The sequence below is a fragment of the Chelon labrosus genome (genome assembly GCF_963514085.1).
Source record: "Chelon labrosus genome assembly, chromosome: 1".
Taxonomy (NCBI): Eukaryota; Metazoa; Chordata; class Actinopteri; order Mugiliformes; family Mugilidae; genus Chelon; species Chelon labrosus.
This window is the reverse complement of record NC_140337.1, coordinates 13,307,954-13,326,586: the sequence shown is the minus strand read 5'-3', so window position 1 is coordinate 13,326,586 and position 18,633 is coordinate 13,307,954. Positions and strand designations below refer to the sequence as shown.

Here is an 18,633-nt window from a genome sequence, read left to right as displayed (position 1 = left end):
GCCGTCTCATAATAGAACAGAAGGCAACAAACTGGACGAACTGAAGCTAACTAGTGTAAGCCCAGAATCCCCACGTTATCACTGAGACACAGCTAAAACAAAAAATACAATCCCTGCAAATACGGACAAGCAAAATCAAGTTAATTTTATTTACATATCTCAACATTACAAGAATATACAATACATATACAATACATACAATACGTTCTGTATTTAAACTGTTAAGTTATATAGGGACTAATTAATTGTCAATTTAAATCTTGACACAATGGAAGAATCCTCCATTCTTCTTCCTAAGTGGACAAATATACAGTAGTCATTGTGTTTATAGCACAGAGCAACATTATGCAATATGGACAATCAGGGTTATAATATAATTAAAAACCAAAACCAGAAAATGTTCAATAATGTCCCAGTCCTGCCAAACAGATAGATTCTCAGTGACAATTATCTTAACTGGTGTTGTGACAGCGTTGACAATGCTGCTTGTGGCAGGATACACGAAGGCATCGGGGCTTTCACCAGTGACAGTATAATAGGAATCATTTAACAAACAAAAAAGTCATTATTACATTTTGCACCTCTGTACGTGCTGCATTTTCAAAACAGCATTACGAGCAATTAAAGCACTTAATGGATTCTTCAAGCCATTAATGCAAATGCGTGCATTCAGATTAAAGGGATAGTTCACCCTAGAATGATATTTCGCTCATTATCTACTCACCCTCATGTTGACTAAGGGCTGGAAGAAGTTTCAGAGTCCTCCGTCCCTTCTCTGAGTTACAGGGGGTCTTGGTGTAGCAGTGCATTTCAATGCAACGGTTGTAAAGGGACACCAGAGCTCTTCGTAAAAAAACACACACAAAAAAACATCCAAATACCTCCATGATGCTCGTATGTAATGTCCGTCTTGTGCTGAAGCCCCAAATTGCGTAATTGTCCCGAAAAAAATTAAATAAGTCCACATTCCAAGCATGTTTGTAGCATTAGCTCCGAGTGTTGTTGTCCCGGCTCTTCCGCTGCCAGCGCGCATGCGCAAGGTTCGCACTGAGACTCGCTTCCTTGTTTACCCCGGCGAAGGACTAGAAGCAGCCCGTAATAGCCTGCCTTGCACCGGGACAACACTTTTTCGTGCAATTTTAGCCATGGCTCAATTCGCCGGGGTAAACAAGGAAGCGAGTCTCAGTGCGAACCTTGCGCATGCGCGCTGGCAGCGGAAGAGCCGGGACAACAACACTCGGAGCTAATGCTACAAACATGCTTGGAATGTGGACTTATTTAATTTTTTTCGGGACAATTACGCAATTTGGGGCTTCAGCACAAGACGGACATTACATACGAGCATCATGGAGGTATTTGGATGTTTTTTTGTGTGTGTTTTTTTACGAAGAGCTCTGGTGTCCCTTTACAACCGTTGCATTGAAATGCACTGCTACACCAAGACCCCCTGTAACTCAGAGAAGGGACGGAGGACTCTGAAACTTCTTCCAGCCCTTAGTCAACATGAGGGTGAGTAGATAATGAGCGAAATATCATTCTAGGGTGAACTATCCCTTTAACTCCGGAGCTGAATGGCAAAAACAAATATCCCGTTTTAGGGTTTTAGTTTCTTTACACTCATTCTCATGTAATAATGAGGCTTTAATATCTGTGTGTTTACCGGTGTTGCTTTAAAGTGGCTAATGGCTCGTCCAAGAGTAAATGAGTAAACAAATATTAATAGAGGCTTGTTTTGATGTATGAGAGTTGAAAACGTCTGGACGCAACGTGTAGGATTATAAAAATAGTTAAACATGTTGACATATTATCTTCATTTTGGCAGTTGCTTTACAACTTTTCTGTAGAGCTGTTATAATATGTTGATTTCAGATTTTCCTGTATCTGCAAAAAAACAAACTGAGGAGTGATATATCAAAATGAACTGCAGGAATTTAAAGGGGAATTACCATTTTTTACAACCTGGACGTTATTTCTGGCATAAAATACGATCGTTTACTCACCCATATAACTTTGGTGTCATTTGGAGTCGTTCGTCAGATATTTAGATCCACGTATAGTGGGAGTGACTGGGGCACCGAAACACAGCCTCTAAATAACGCATTATCTGCCGTGAAATTCGTTCATTTCACCAATATTTTGTTATGATACACTAGTGCTATTCCCTGTTGAGTCCATAGTTACCTGTTATCTATTCGCGGACGTGCAGCAGTTTGTTGTTCTTTGGCCAGCTGTTCCTCTCTCTGCCTCCGCATCCTCCTTTCAACGAGCTCCTCATCTGTATATTCTGGCTCAAAGCGGTAAGGACGTCCATCATAAACAAAGTCGTCGTCTACTACCTCAGAGTCGGAAAAATATTCAGCCATGTTGCAAAAAACTAGCAGTAGCAAATAACAGGTAAACAAGCCGGCGCTCAGAGATGACATCATCCAGGTCAGAGGTTAGTAGGTCAATCTACAGACCCCGGATGATGATAACAGGTAAGTCCGGACTCAACAGGGAATAGCACTAGCGTATCATAACAAAATATTGGTGAAATGAACAAGCTTCGCGGCAGATAATGCGGAATTTGGAGGCTGCTTTTCGGTGCCCCAGTCACTCCCACTATATGGATATACGTGGATCTATCTATCTATATCTGACGAACGACTCCAAATAACACCAAAGTTATATGGGTGAGTAAACGATCGGATTTTATGCCAGAATTAAGGTTGTAAAAAACAGTAGATCCCCTTTAAGGTAAATTTACCTTATTTTTCCTTTATTGTACAGCAGTAGTTAAAAGATACGGCAAAGGTTCCCGGCTAGATTCAAAACAAAGGCGTTCCAGTTCAATGTTGCTGTTTTAAACCCTAAAACATAAAAGGTTTCCCCTTAGAATACAGTCTATTAGGAAGCAAAGATACTGTATAACTCTCCACTTCAGCCTCTATAGCTATTTATATGTGCTATTTATAAATCCCTGTCTTAGTCATGAAATGGATTTATACTTTACAGTATCTTCCCCTCTCATCCGCTCTGCTGGCCTTCTCGTCTGCGTTGGAATTTACCTTTTGTGACTAAACTTGGGCTGTGCTGTCTGCGACTCCCTGTATGAACAGGTGGTGGATGTAGATGGTGTAATTCTCCTGGCACCGTCCAGCACAGGGGCAGTTCCGGGCTTTTCAGCTTCACCGCTGAGCCTCAGATGTCGTATTCATGCTTCATTTGTATACACACATATATATATATATATATCTTTGCCTGACATTGTTGTGTCAGTGTTTCTCTTCTGCTTCATCAATAGTTACTTCCTGACTTGTTCTGTAGATGACGAAGCAAATGAAAACTACGGCGCTTATTGCAGATTTCTTATCTCTTAGAACAAGTGCCGTCGCATTGCATGCAAATATTAAGTACTTTGTATTGTCCTGTTTAAAGTCCGTATAACTTATTCAGTTGGAAACTCAATTATAATGTGTTTAGATGTGTAAACCTTTTTTTGCTATTTCTGACTTGAAGGTTGCACGTATTTTTTTCCCTAATGCCCCTTATCTAGTGCGTCATTGCTTTGAAAAGTACACGGACACGTCACTTAAGAGTTTCACTAAGTGAATAAAATGGGAATTATCCAGCCTCCCTTTTGTGGTTTCTGTATCTAAAGCTGTGTGGACAAGTTCATAAATCACTCACTTAGCTAATGTGGATATCCTTTTTGGAGAAAATGACTATGGATTTGGCGGTGATGTGATTGTGGAATAAAAATAAGCACATTTGTCATTGTTATCATTCAGGCTGGTGTTGGTCACTGAAGATGGTATTCAGGAAATAATGAGACCCGGGGACTTAAATAGGCTGAGCTGGGCCAGCTGAGGTAAATAGAAAATGCACTTAAATTCAGCCATTACACGCGTTAGCTCTTCTTTTTAGGCGCCTCCGGTGCGGCTGGATGAATGGTTATGTAATGGAACATGTGAAGAAAAGGTCAGTAAATAATTTTAAGCACGCAGTATCCATAGGTGACGGCAGGAAAGATATCAACAAACCACCCCGAGATTACACATTTCAAAGGGCCGCTTCAGTCGGAGCCGCATCACCGCGCGCGATGCCGTCTACATCCAAGACGCTTTCAAGTTCTCACTTGAAAGAGGCTGGTTGGAGCTAATGTATTTGACAGTCGCATCGTTTGGAAACTAGAAGGGGTTGGCTTCTTAAAACACATCCACTGTCAGCGATTTTTAAACATTCGCTTCTGTTGCCTGTGGCAAGGAATAAAGTTTACCAGGAATTCTTATTTGTAGTATCAAATTGACGCGGCTCCATTAAACATAAAGATGATACAGAATGGATTTCTGTGTAGTAAATATTTGAAAGCTGTGTCAACCACACTGTTGGCGGGGAAATATGATCTGACACGTCAAAGGTTAGGGTTGGCTTAGGTTTTAGATTTAGCTTTCTCATCCTGGTTGCAGCAATAACCACTTTGTTAAGGTTACACCAACATTATTAGATATGAAAGCTGCTTGACATACACATTGAATATGTTCAATAAACCAGTTTCAGCTAATGGTAGGAAACAAGAAGCTATCCACAGCAGTGTGGTGCCTCACAGCAAGAAGGTTCTGGGCTCGAATCCATCGGCCGACTGGGCCTTTCTGTGTGGAGTTTGCATGTTCTCCCTGTGTCTGTGTGGGTTCTCTCCGGGTACTCCGGCTTCCTCCCACCATCCAAAGACATGCTCATTAGGTTAATTGTGGTTCTAAATTGGCCGCAGGTGTGAGTGTGAATGGTTGTCTGTCTCTCTGTGTTAGCCCTGTGACAGACTGGCGACCTGTCCAGGGTGAACCCCACCTCTCGCCTAATGACAGCTGGGATAGGACCCCAGGCCCCCCCATGACCCTTACAGAAAATGAATGAATGAATATTTCTTGGCCTGTCAATCCACCCCAACCTCCTCCTCTGCAGACTCTGACTGTGACAATGTTATGGTTTTTTCTACTTTGTCAAAGTACTAATATACATTTTTTTTGTATTAGTTAGTATTCTGCAACACAGTGAAAGTGATCCAATTTTCCGTTGAGCAAAAAGGAAGTCGTCTGAGAGGCTTCCGAGGATCAGGGTAAAGAGTTTAATTCATTCCGTAACAATGTGAACACAGGTGATCATTTTGACTTCCAGTTTTCATCATACAAATATTTACCTGTCTGACTATTTGTCTTGGAGTTATAAAATCCTAATGATACCGAGTACAATATTTCTCTTTCACTGCACTATGAAAATGACAGGGCACGGCCACTTTCTGTCGGCCCGTATGAAAATAAACTACAGTGACTTCCCCCCTCTAATGCCGTTCCCATGGGCCGCTGGAGAGAGGAGGAGGAGGGAAAAAAAAAAGTTTTGACAAAATCAAATTTGATACAAATTGCATTTGCTCCCAAGGAGGAGACATCGAAACCTTTTCGCAAGAATAAGCTGACAGTGATTTCATTTGTCTAAGCAGATAAATCATACATATTGAACTTGTCTCTCACGGCGTGTCAATGTTCAGACCTGATTTAATTTCCCATTTTCCGGGGGAGCGAGAAGCCATGCTTAAACATAGAAACTCGGAAGGTTACACCATTTCAGCATTTTAATTAGTCGCTTAGTTCACCTCCCTTTTTTTTTCGCGAAAAGACTTCAACTGAATGAGTAAGAGGCCATAGAAATGTCTTTCTTTGCCCACCTTGATCTGACAAAGTGACATCATGAATAGTCATGAACTGATATGTCTCCTCTGACATGAACTGACGTGAGTTATTTTCGTGGCACGGAGCATAGCTTTGGAAATGTATTTCATTAACTTGTGCATTCACCACATATCTGAAAGACAGTTACAAAATCTCATCTTTTGATTTATGTACGTCGACACAGGTTTCCGTTTTTTTTGTTTTTTTTTTACACTTGTTCCTCTCGTCTGGTCTAGTGGTTGCTCTCGGCATACATATGACTTTCCCCCAAGTGACTGGGGTTTGAGCTCCATTTGGGATCATTACTATTTCATTTTTACACTCGCTTTCAGTTGCTGCTTGTTAGGTCTAGCCAACGAGAGCACTTGGTTAGGTTTGGAAAAAGATCACGGTTTGGGTTAAAATACCACCTTGATGCAGGTGTGAAAGTCACTGCCTCACCTGAAATTCATTACTTTCAAAAAGAATTCACAGTCTCCCATGAGCCTGGGCTGCTTTTCCTGTCCAACGCAAACTTTTCAAATGACTTTAAATTTCAGATCACCTCACAAAAAAAAAAAAAAAAGGAAAAACTTAGCATATTCTTGTCAGTGACCTTTTGAAAGCTTGGACATCTGTGATAGCTGTGTGCATCCACTGCTAACTGTGACGGTATTGGGGGTTAAAAAAAAAAAAAGGAAGAGAGAATTCCAAGCGCGCCTGAGAAAACGCTCTGTGAATTGGGTGGGGTTGGTGGGTTCAAGTGCACCTGATGGGAGATCAATTGTATTGGAGTGCGGCACTAACACTTATGATGCTCTCTGCAACAGGGTGGGGGCGGCGGGTGCCATGTCTGACAAGAGGACAGAAGCAGTCACAGGAAAACGCGTCGATGAAAGACAAACCATTTGTGCCCACGACTGATTTCTGAAAGCTATATTTTACGGCTGCTATTCTACCAAATTGCTTTTGTGCGTTGGGGTGGCTTTTTAAATAATGCAATCGGTTAAAAGCTCTCTGTAAATGCTATGCTTGTATGGCGTGGGAAGCCGGAATGGAATTGAGTGCGTTTTTAGGAAAGAGGGTTATAATTTATGCACCATTGAAATACGGCCACTTTATGTTTTTCTTAGCCATTTTTATTCAATAGGGTTCGGCATGTACACAATCTGTTTGAAGATGAGTTCAGGGACCCTTTTGTCCAGTGTCTTTAATAACAGTCATTCACATGAGTCCGGACTGTGCGATAGTGGGGGGAGGGGGTTTAAGAGTATTATGATATGATGATGGCAACATGTGGCCTTTGCTTCATTTTGCCTTTTCAGACCAATTATTAAATTTCACACCGTTAGTAGAGCACCATTACTGACACGGCAGCGTTTTGTACAGTGCTAATACCGACGCTAAGAGCAGCACACATCTCCCTCACCTCTGCCTCCTCCTTTGTTGTAATTAAAAGCTGTAAGTGGCAGTTGTTAGCATGGTCACGCATTCGCCGGGGAGGCATAGCTCGTTGACCCCTCCCCGTCCCCGCTGCTATTGCTGCTTCTCATTGGAAAAACCCATGGCTCGCCCTCTGGATAATGGCTGACAAAATGATGGATCAGTTCTTCTATATTGGCTTGTTGATCCACAGTCACCCCTCCCTTTGCCCCCACCGGCAGAGTGGATATTGGCATTTGCCACTCAAGTGACTGCGTCCTCGGGTCCCATAACTGCTGATTAGTCAAATGAGTCCTGGCCCGTGGAATAATTAACATTCGGGTCTTTACTCTGTGGATGATCAAATGGCATAGAGGTGAACCCGGCGATGGGGATTGGACAGCAGGGGCCTGGCATCCTGGGAGGAGGGAGGCTGCAGTGTGATCAATGTTAATGCTATCCCAGGTTAACCTTAGCGTGCTTGTAAGTGGCTGCGCCGTGAGGTCGAGGGAGGGACTGGTGTCTGACATTGGACCTATCCTTTAATTGTCTATTAATTCATTTGTTTATTGCTTATTGGATCAAGGGGGTATTTATAGCAGCAAGAAGGGAGAGGGGCCACGTGTGTTTTTATGTCATGATGACTCTGAAATGTCACCAAGACTTTTTTCACGCTGGATGTTTGTAGTGACAGCTACAGTACATAGCAACATAGCAACATGGTTGAAAGGATGACAGTTACTGCTGCTGAACCCACCGGTTGGTGGACTGAAGTACCGGATGGATTCCTATTAAAGGTTTGCACAGATAGTCCTGGTTCCCAGAAGATGAATCCAAGTGATTTTGTTGTCCCTTCAGTTTTTCTCTGAACCTCAAATCTTTGGGGCACTTTGGCCTTCAGCGCCTTTGGTACCAATATCTGGGTTAAAACATCTGGAGATAGTTCCTCAGAACACATTTGGTACGGACATTCGTGCTCCCCTGAGGAGAAATCCTTTTCAATCTGGTGATCTGCCGACTTCTCCTACAGAACCCTAGGTCAGTTTACATTTGTGGTCCGACGTGAAATCTGTGCACAGCACGGCAGCGGCTCGTTAGACGATTTGGTGCAAACATTCAAGGTCTTTGTGAACTTTGGCGAACCCTGAATTTGTTGAACGCGGCGCCGTGACGAGCTGCTACCCCTAGCCTGTTTGATTTCTGTCCATTAGCGTGATAATTGTCATTTTAAATTACTTTTCAGCAGAAACTCCTCAAAGTGAATATTTACTTGTTTCCTCAGTCAGACCATTACTAGGAAAAACAAGGTATTTAAAGATGTCACCTCGGTAACACTGAGGCATCGGGTTGGCGGTTTTTCCTGTTGACATTTCACAACAGCAAACAATTAATTGCTCGATGAATATAATCCTTAGCTGCTTCCCTTAAATGCATGCAGACTTTTTACCTTATGCCCTCTTTTGCTAATCAAAGTAGGCTGATCTCATCCGTTTGTGTCATTGCTGGTGATGCATCACGTCTCTATTTCCAGGATCGTAGAGGAACACAAATAAACACGATGATCTCAACGCGATGAAGAACACAAAAAAAAAAAAAAAAAACCACAGAGGAGAAACTCAACCCTCCTCATATTGTAAACGCCGCATCTGAAAGTCGCTCCGAATGACTTGCAGGTATGTTTGAATTGGGCGTAGTATTTTTCATTTTGAAGTAATGAAATATTTAAGGGGCAGACAGAACTCCGTGCTACAAGCTTGACCTTCATAGCAGAAAGTCTGCCCTGTTATTACAGTATTTATATGGCCGCCCCAACCCGCGTAAGCGTGGATATAAAAATATTTAATTACTCAATTAACCGAGGTGGAATATGACCCTGTAGGAAACAGGTGAGGGAATAGGGCGCACGTGAGCAGATTCAACAATAGGGGGAAGCTCACAGAAGAAGAACCCTGCAAAGGAGAGCGTGACTTTAGTGTTATGTCGTATTATTAAGGTAATTTACATGGTGGCTGAGCTGAAGAAGAATATCCGTTAAAATCGAGCCATCATCCCGAGACAGTTCCCCATTGAGATGACACCTCTGAATTACGGAAGGATAATGGTGGGCTCAGTGGTCGGATACCAATGGATTCCTAAATGGATGAGAGCGCTGTATTGTTTTTCGGTCTGTGGACTGAGAACATTTTCTCTCTTTAGCTCTGTCACCGCACTTCACCTGTGATGTTATGGATTTATGGGTTAAGAGAACGTTCATATCCCAGACGGGGGGCTCTAATGTGGCCAGATTCAGTTCATTATCGATTGTTCTCCCTTTTGACCGCACCGAAAGCGTTCAAAGGAGTGATGAGGAAGGGATTACCGTCAGTGGTTCGGGATGAAACTTTCACGGGAGCAGTTTGCTGTTCCTTAACGCTCGAAGCTGCTTTGAAAGTAAAATTCGGAATTTACATTTTCAGGTTGCTTCTCTAACCGGTCTGAGACTGCCCCGTACAGAGGGTAGATAGTGTTTGTCTGAGAACTCACAAAGATGGAGGATTATTCTAACAGCTCACAATGCATGTCTAGTTATAAAAATATGCATTAATATACTGCAGAATCATCAAAACGTTGGTATCTTGCGACTATTTGCACCTTACCAGGGAAAAGAAAATCACCTAATGTGCTTTGAGTATTTGCAATTAATTCATCATAAAACACTTATTTATTTTTTATTATCAGGCAGCTTCAGTCTTTTACTCTGTATTTTCTGAAGTGCAACACTAGACATTGTGTTACTAAGTGCAGTTTATATTGAATTTTACAAAAGTATTTGACAGTGCGTGTCAAGTAATGATGATAAATACAAAAGCGCAAGAAACTAAAAAAAACTTAATTGTAATCTGCAATTCTACAGCAAAGCTCATTAGAGTCAAAGCTGACAAAAGTCACACTTTTCCCTTAGAAAACGTAGGATTATTTTTATTTTTAATTTTTTTCCTGTCTCGCTCCGACATTGATTAATCATCTCTTGAAGAGTTTGAAGGTCCATTCATAAAAAGGCGGCTCCATTCCGCAGACTTTATGGGAGAGATTAATCATGTTTTGATTTGTTAAAAGACTGCTGACTTGAAGTTGTCACAGCCTCCCATTTGATCATTTTTTTCCCCCCAAGCACACTTGTGCTGACTGCAGACAAATTCAAAATAAAATCTTTTATTTTGCAACTTTGAGTTAAGATAATAGTACACATGAAAAAGGGCATCAGTATACCTTTGTAATACTGGACATAGCAAAGAAGATGCAGATATTGGTGTGTTTCATGAGTAATGCCTAAAATTACATGTTTGGCCTAATAGTGGCACTATTAGAGCTGCTACATGGTCACTTTGATCAAATCCAATTACCGGAACAACAACAACAGTATTGGACACTTTTTGATGACCAACATTCATGTGGCTATGTGCTTTTATTGAGTTGAGTCCATGTAAAATCTCCTTTTTTGTTGCATGTTCGAAAAAATTTGCCTTGTAACTAGCTAAACAATGAGGATTAGGGATGTCCCAATCAAGTCTTTTTGCTCTCCAGTCTGATCCTGATCATTTAATATTGAGTATCGGCCAATCCTAGTCCCTGTTCTGATCTACCGAAGGGAACTACCGTTTTTTTACAACCTGGACCTTATTTCTGGCATATAATACGATTGTTTACGCACCCATATAACTTTGGTGTCATTTTTAGTCCTTTGGAAGATATTTAGATCCAGCGGAGCGCCCCGTATATCCATATAGTGGGAGTGACTGGGGCACCGAAACACAGCCTCTAAATAACGCTTTATCTGCCGCGAAACTCGTTCATTTCACCAATATTTTGTTATGATACACTAGTGCTATTCCCCGTTGAGTCCGGAATTATCTGTTATCTATTTGCGGTCGTGCAGCGGTTTGTTGTTCTTTGGCCAGCTGTTCCTCTCTCTGCCTCTGCATCCTCCTTTCAACAAGCTCCTCATCCGTATGCTCTGGCTCAAAACGGTAAGGACGTCCATCATAAACAGAGTCGTCGTCCACAACCTCAGAATCAGAAAAATATTCAGCCATGTTGCACAAAACTAGCAGTAGCAAATTACAGGTAAACAAGCCAAACGCCGCAGAGAGAGATGACATCATCCAGGTCAGAGGTTAGTAGGTCAATCTACAGACCCCGGATGATGATAACAGGTAACTCCGGACTCAACGGGGAAAAGCACTTGCGGCAGATAATGCGTTATTTATCCACTATATGGATATACGCGGCGCTCCGCTGGATCCAAATATCTTCCGAAGGACTAAAAATGACACCAAAGTTATATGGGTGAGTAAACGATCGTAGTATATGCCAGAAATAAGGTCATCCAATTCCACAAACTACTCTAACCCTATCTGTAATATTTATCATATTTTGATGCTACAAGGACATGGTTTGGTTTATGGCAGACCCAATACAAATAACTATATTAACTGGCTGAAACCCGATCTGATTATTTTGAAAATGCCTGAATCGGCCCCAATACCGATCTCCCGATGCCAGGGACACCTCTAATAACCATGATCTTTTTCTAAACCTTTCAAAACCAAAAGCAGTTTCTGTGCCTAAACCTCAACAAACGGCAACTGAAAGCATAAGTAATCATCCAGAAAGGAAGTAATAATAAGTCATCAATGTGAACAAGAGGTCAGACATGTCTAATGGATGAAGGTCTGGTGTTGGGCTAATGCCACTATCCACTCCTCCTCCTATGAAAGGAGTCATTGTCCGCCTGTATAAACAGCATATGTTGTTTTTGTTTTCGACCTATTCTGTCGTTTATGTATGAGGACGTCTTAGTCTAACTGGGGGTTGATTTCATGAAAACTGATCACAGCTTAAAAAGGAAACTCTGGTCCTGGATGAAAAATCAAGGAGGCTGCCAGAAACATTACGGCTAATCCTCTGGAGAGCTTGAGCATACCGTATTTCAGGGATATTGGGATCAAAGACGATATCATATCTGTTGGATAAACTTTCAGATGGATCAATATTGCCTAAGCCCTGATTCTTGGGCTTGAATTAGCCTGATAGTGGTACAACAGTTGTCATCATGGAAAGACATTCAAGACGTTTGTGTAGCCGTGAGGGGGTATGAACACCCTTATTCGTCTACACTAGCTTAGATATGAATTCCCAACAGTACAGTAAGAGCACCGCGGTCTCGTTTGTGACGGACGGTATCATGTAACCCAGGGCTTTGTCCAGGGTGACTGAAATAGCATTTCATGTTCATGCATCAAACCACAAAGTGTGAGAGAGGCATGATCAGGAATATATTAACGCTATCAATCCCTACATCTCCTTAGACCTTAGTACAAACAACGTGAGAACTAAACTCAAGTTGGGATGTAAAGCTCACATCTTGCATATCAATAGACTTCCTGGAGCGTCCTTTGCACATCCTCACCTTGGCCGGTCAACAAGAATGACATGCGATCGACATGTTTTCTTTAAAGAGCATAAAATACTACACATCTTGCAACTGCATATTCATAATAGGCCATGTCAAATATTTGCAAGCTAAGGCCAAAACAGTCAAAAGCTAGAAGCAAAGCTAAAGGAGATTTTGTGTGCGTTCAGTGTGCATCATACAGTATCCTTGCTGTTACATTTGGAAGGCAGTCTTACCCAAACCAATTTGTTCGGGAGGCCTAATGCCAGACAGCTGCGCAATTACACCTCAGCACAAAGCTAAGCCAATCTACTAAAGACAGTAATGGCTTGCATTGATATGCCTGTATCTGCCTGAACAGTACCCACACACTGAATTGTCAACATAATGTCACACTCACATCTCAGGTTGAGCGGTGAAGCATAGTTTTTTTTTTCCTCTCTCTCTCCAGCGCTTGTTACTTGATAATGAAAGCGAGATGATGGCAGTGAAATGCACCCATATTAATCTCTCAGCATTTTCTACCATGACAGCACAATTTTCAGTGCCTCCTCGAACGATCAGCCGCCTCAGTGTATATGTCCCTCAGAGCAGATGCAGACTGCGCTCACATCCACCAGATCCAATTTGGATATAATGTTTAACGTCTGTCATTGTGAAAACGGGAGAGAGATAGAGTATCGGTGACATGAAACAAACTTTGGAAAACATTTAACTTTTCAGGGTTTTTCTTTCGTTGCTGTAAGTGAGCTCACTGTTACAAAGTGTACTGAAAGTGTGCTTTCAGGGCTACTACACACACACATATATATATATATATATATATATATATATATATATATGATATTGGGGTGGGACTTGATTAAAAAAATAATCTAATCTCGATTAATCACATTTTAATCGCAAAACAATATTTGCCCCAGAAAGCAAAATTTTTCAATTTAAATGGATTAACAGCTGGGCTGCCGACACATCTTGTCCGTGCTCGGACCGGGACTGCTAGCACTAACAGCTCTGGCAGCAGCACCGTAGGGTTGAAGTGTTTTGGTGGTATACAAACTCCTTTTTTGTGTGTGTGTTTTTTGCACAATTTTCACAAAACCTCACTTTTATGAAGGCTTCCATCAGGTAGTTTTTTTAAATAAAACTTGCCTTCCATCAGTCCTAGCAATGTGTTTTCATCCAATTACTCCGTTTTGATAGCCGTTAGGGTTAGCCAAGCTCTGACGTGTGCATCAGTGTAATCGGTGTACCAGGAAACCATGCACTGACAAAAGTTCCACATTGTTTGTAATGCAAACTACGATTAAATGCATTTTTTGCACTACATTTTTTTTATTAATCGTAATTAACGTGTTGAAGTCCCACCCATATATATTTCAAATGAGAGATAGAGAAAGAAATTAGTCCAGAAAAGACTGACATTCTTTGGTTTTCCTTTTTGCATGAAGTTATTAGTTGAGGATATCAGAAAAACAAGTAATTTCCATGTCTGTCCTGATTACTTGCTGCTTTATTATTTGCTTCCACAAATTGAATGCAGTCCAAAATATAGCTCCACTCCTGATGAAACATTCATCCCTTTCCCTTTTAGAATGCACACTTTGTTCCAACTGGATTCACATTCTCTCTCATGGACTGTAGTAAACAAAATGATTAAGTCACACTCTCGCTATTCATCCTACATAGAGTTGTGTGCATGGACTGTATAGAAAAAGATGGACGACATACATAAAGATCGACCATTTGGGTTTCCTGAAAATCAGTTTTAAAGCTCAAGATGAGAGGCTCTGGCCATCGCTATCTTCAAAGTGCCTGACTCGGCCTAACCTTTGGCTACTTCAAAAAAAGGCAAAGAGGTGGACTCTTAGTGGGGCTAAGGCAGTGGGTGATGCCTAGGCAGGCCCAAAGCAACTTGTGACAGCACCCATCTTAAAGCAGCCACGCCCTAAATTATGCAAATTGTTTAGCTATAAGGTTATCATAAGAAATGCGTTATATAAAGTTATATAAAAAATGACCTCCCGTACTGTCATGATTGCAGAAATTACTGTAGCTATAGAGACCAAAACAGTTTTTTGTACCTGGTTGAAAACGTGTTTATTTTTGCTGTGAAGTTCTGCATTTTGACACGGAGGTCTATGGGGTTTGATTCGCCTTTGAGCCACCCTCAAGTGGCCATTCGAGGAACTGCAGTTTTTAGCACTTCGTATTTTTCATCCCTGGGGATGATATGATTTGTGATGACACGATGACTCACAATTCCAGTCTTCCAATAAAACCACAATAAAGGCACCACATTTGAGGTATGAAAAAGATTACATAGCCTATTCAAGAATCAGCAACAACAGACTGATGCCACTCACGTTGTTTGTCCAAAAAATAATGGAGGTCAAAACTGCTGAATTTCACTGTTGCACTGGGTGATATGTTCCTTCAAATGAGGATGCTCTTTATTTTTAGGTACCCCACATGTGCCACCTTATTAGCTGTAAACACTCACTAGAAAAAAAAGAAAAAAAAGCTCTCTTTACACCAGTCAAAGTAATGTTTACTAAAAATCTACAGAGCCCAGCTGTTTAAGAAAATTACATAACATTCGATGCATTTCTAAATATGTATGCAATTTATCTCTTCGGTGTGAACAGATGGGATTGGGAGTGTTGTTGCTACAGACAGGGTAAGGGCGACTGCAATCATTGATGATTTTAATCATGTTATGGGGGATTGTTGACTGTAAGAGAAATACAGACAAATGGGTTCAGGTCTCTCCAAGCAAGATAAAAACATTGACACGTAATGTAGCTGCAGCTTTAAGGACGTCACCCCAAGTTTGTTTGCCATATCGATAATAGTCACTAATTTTGTCTCTTTTGAGGATAATGGTGTTTCCAGTGGGATATTTACAAATTTCTACTAGGTTCTGCTGGTTTTTGCTATAGTGCGACACAAAACATCATTATAGCAGCTGGTGAGATACAGTAAGTGGCTAGCAAGTTAGTTTCACGACCTGTGCTGAGGTAGTTTCCCATTATTATAAAATATTATATCTTATTTTTCTGTGTTTTTTACATATGCGGCACATTTATTTCTCTACCAGTTGTCCAATTATTGCTCTTGTGACAAGTGTTGGATACAGTGAATGCAAGAAAAACTAATTACCGCAAGATTCCTCTCTACATAGGTAGATGAATGCGCTGCAAAAATAAACGTCTGAGAGCCGCGGGTTTGATTATGTAACACCACACAGCGAGGATGCTGATATGTTAGTATGCAAAGAGTTTAATCAGAATATATCCTGTTGAGACGAGTCAGTGTTTTTTTTCCCCTTTTAGCTTATTGCTTGCCCTTTTTGTTTCCTTACAGTCTAACCTGACATTGGATTGCTATAAACTGGAAATGACTGAGGCCTTTTTCAAAGCCGACCTTTTTGTGACGCTGAAAAGAGCAGGGTAAAGAGGCACTTTACGGCTTTGTCAGTTTGGAGCAACAGAGATACCTTGTATAGGGTAACAGCCGGCCGTGGTGTCTCCTTGAAAGACAACATATAAGTAGGACCAGCGGAATTACAATGCCCTTCTTCTCTCAAAGTATTCAAAGAATCAATAAGAATAAGCCATTTTGGACAAACAGCTTCTCACATAATCTCGCCATGGTGTGGTGTGCACGTATACGTCGAGGCCATGATTGGCTTTCTGTCTTACTCACGGGCTGAGATAAATGGGATGGGACTGCAGACATAAAGACAAGTCAGAGGAAGCAACAACAATAAAATCTACACCGTGGTTCTGTCTTTAGGTAAAGACTGGGCTTTGATATTTCCCATAAAGGTTGTCTGCCTTCCTCGGTTATCTCCTCTTCTTCTTACTCGGTCTCTTATTCTCACTTTAGCTTTCTCTCCCTCTCCACACCTTATTTCCAGGGACCATTTTCTGACAGGAAACATTACCGCCATTACAGATCACTAGATACTGTTCGCTGGATGTCAAAAGAATCAGATTGATCACATGGCACGACAGATGTGTTGCACTGTGGCAGAGGGGACAGTCAAATGGCAGAAAATAATAGGGTGCTTGCCAGGCCTGACAGATAACTTGGAGGAAGCCATACAATAGGCGAGCAACATGGCTGAGCTCCACAATGGAACAAGCAGGAAATGGCTTTGCATTTCAGTCGTCCTCTCATTTCAGCTGACATCTCAGATAGCATATGTCACACTGTAGAAAAATATCTATGCAAGGATACGGTGAATCACAGCTGCAGGCAGCCGGCGAACTCCTATTACAGGCAAACCTGCAAAATGTGCAGATATATGGGGGAAAAAAAACCTCCGTGGTTTATTTTCGGTTGCTTCCAACACAAGACGACTCCTTGATTTACGCTCAATTAGCTTTTAATTAGAAATCAATCTCATTTGAATAAAAACATCAATCCCCATTCAAAATAAGTAATTTATCTGCAATTACAAAGCCCATTAAAGCATAATTAGAGTTTCACACTAAAAAAAAAAAATAAAAAAAAATCGCATCAAGATAAAACAGAGCATTTCTAGGTTTATAATTTCAACGCGCGGTAGTGAAGTGTCATCTCCTCTGGTAAACGAGGCTTAATGGTGGCAAGTCATTAGAGCTTAGTCATGTATTGATTAGTGCCCCAGCAGAATATTAATAGGCAACAATGAAGGTTATTGATAGTTTGGGTTGTTTTATTTTACCATCGGTCAGCAGGTCCACCACGTTTTTTTTTTCAAAATGAGTAAAACTGTTTAAAAGATTGCCATTAAATTTTGACATCCGCTGTCCCCTGAGAATAGATCCTGCTGATTTTGATTACCCTCTGGCTTTACTGTAGCACTATTAAAACACTGATGTAATAAGTTTTGAATAAAATGGCTTGACAACTACAAGATCGATTTCCACAAAATCTGACAATATTAATGTTCCCCTTTAACTAGGATTGGGTGATACGGCCAAAACAGAAATTCTGGATCTTTCTGTCTACATAAAGTACATGAACTAAAGACAAAACATGAATAGTAGGGTATAATATAACCTAATATGCTGCCTTCCACCCAAATTTTGGGTTATGTAGTCATTCATAACAACTTTAGCTGAATATTCTTCTTCTGTAATAAAATGAAGCTGCCGGTGAAGAATGACATGAGAGCAGCAGCACATGCAGCTCTTGTTGTAAAATGAAGGTCAGGCTCATGTCAGGCTGAATAGTTGTGTCGGTCCAAAGATTTGTTGTTGTTGCTGAGTAAAACGGCGGCGGCAGCAATGCTGGCTGAACTTTGGGTAGAGACTGAAAGAATGGCGTAGCAGATACAAGCGTCTGAAATGCGGTTGCTCCGTAGGGCGGCTGCATTCAGCCTGAGAGACAGAGCTGCTGTTCCTTTGCGTCGAAAGGTGCCAGCTGAGGTGGTTGGGGAGTCTGGTGAGGATTTCTCGCTATGGAGGTTTACCTGGGTAGACCCAGAATTCGCTGGAGGGATTATCTATCTCACACCCTGAGATCCCCCAAGAAGAACTAGAATGTGTTGCCAGGGGAGAGGGACGATGGAATTCCCTGCTTAGCCAGCTGTGCTGTGACTCAATCTCGGAAAATCCGACGAGAATGGATGGATGGGTGGGTGGGTGGATTAAATACTGTTTGCTTTTCTTTACCTGAGTTTTGCTGGTTGTTGACACCGGTGTCTCAAAGGAAACTGTGACAGCCTACCTCTCTACAGAGAAATGGCTGCCGTTTAGGTGACAGCAGAGTGATGCATAATCACGATATTGCAAATTAGGCATTTTTCACATCTTTATCCAAAAACAAAAACTCAGATCAAATAAATTCAATATATTGTTTAGTTTATTTATTTATTTATTTTTTTGCCACCGCTACATAAAATATCCTGGAAATACACTAAATAGTATGCAACTTCAGTGGGAGTGACTGGGGCACCGCAACGCAGCCTCTAAACAACAAACCGCTGCACGTCCACGAATAGACAACAGGTAACTCCAAACTCAACGGGGAATAGCACTAGCGTATCATAACAAAATATTGGTGAAATGAATGAGTTTCACGGCAGATAATGTGTGATTT

At 41.3% G+C, this 18,633-nt stretch overlaps 1 protein-coding gene across 1 annotated transcript in view; it reads left to right on the top strand.

Annotated features, from left to right (window-relative positions):
* The first annotated feature begins 231 nt into the window (after positions 1–231).
* The window catches only part of LOC311490318 (ELAV-like protein 2), a 147,548-nt gene continuing 129,146 nt past the window's right edge, over positions 232–18,633 (top strand). Inside the window, exon 1 of the mRNA XM_084547748.1 lies at positions 232–1,509. The gene's annotated coding sequence lies outside the window, so the exon portion shown is untranslated. The remainder of the gene's footprint in view (positions 1,510–18,633) is intronic.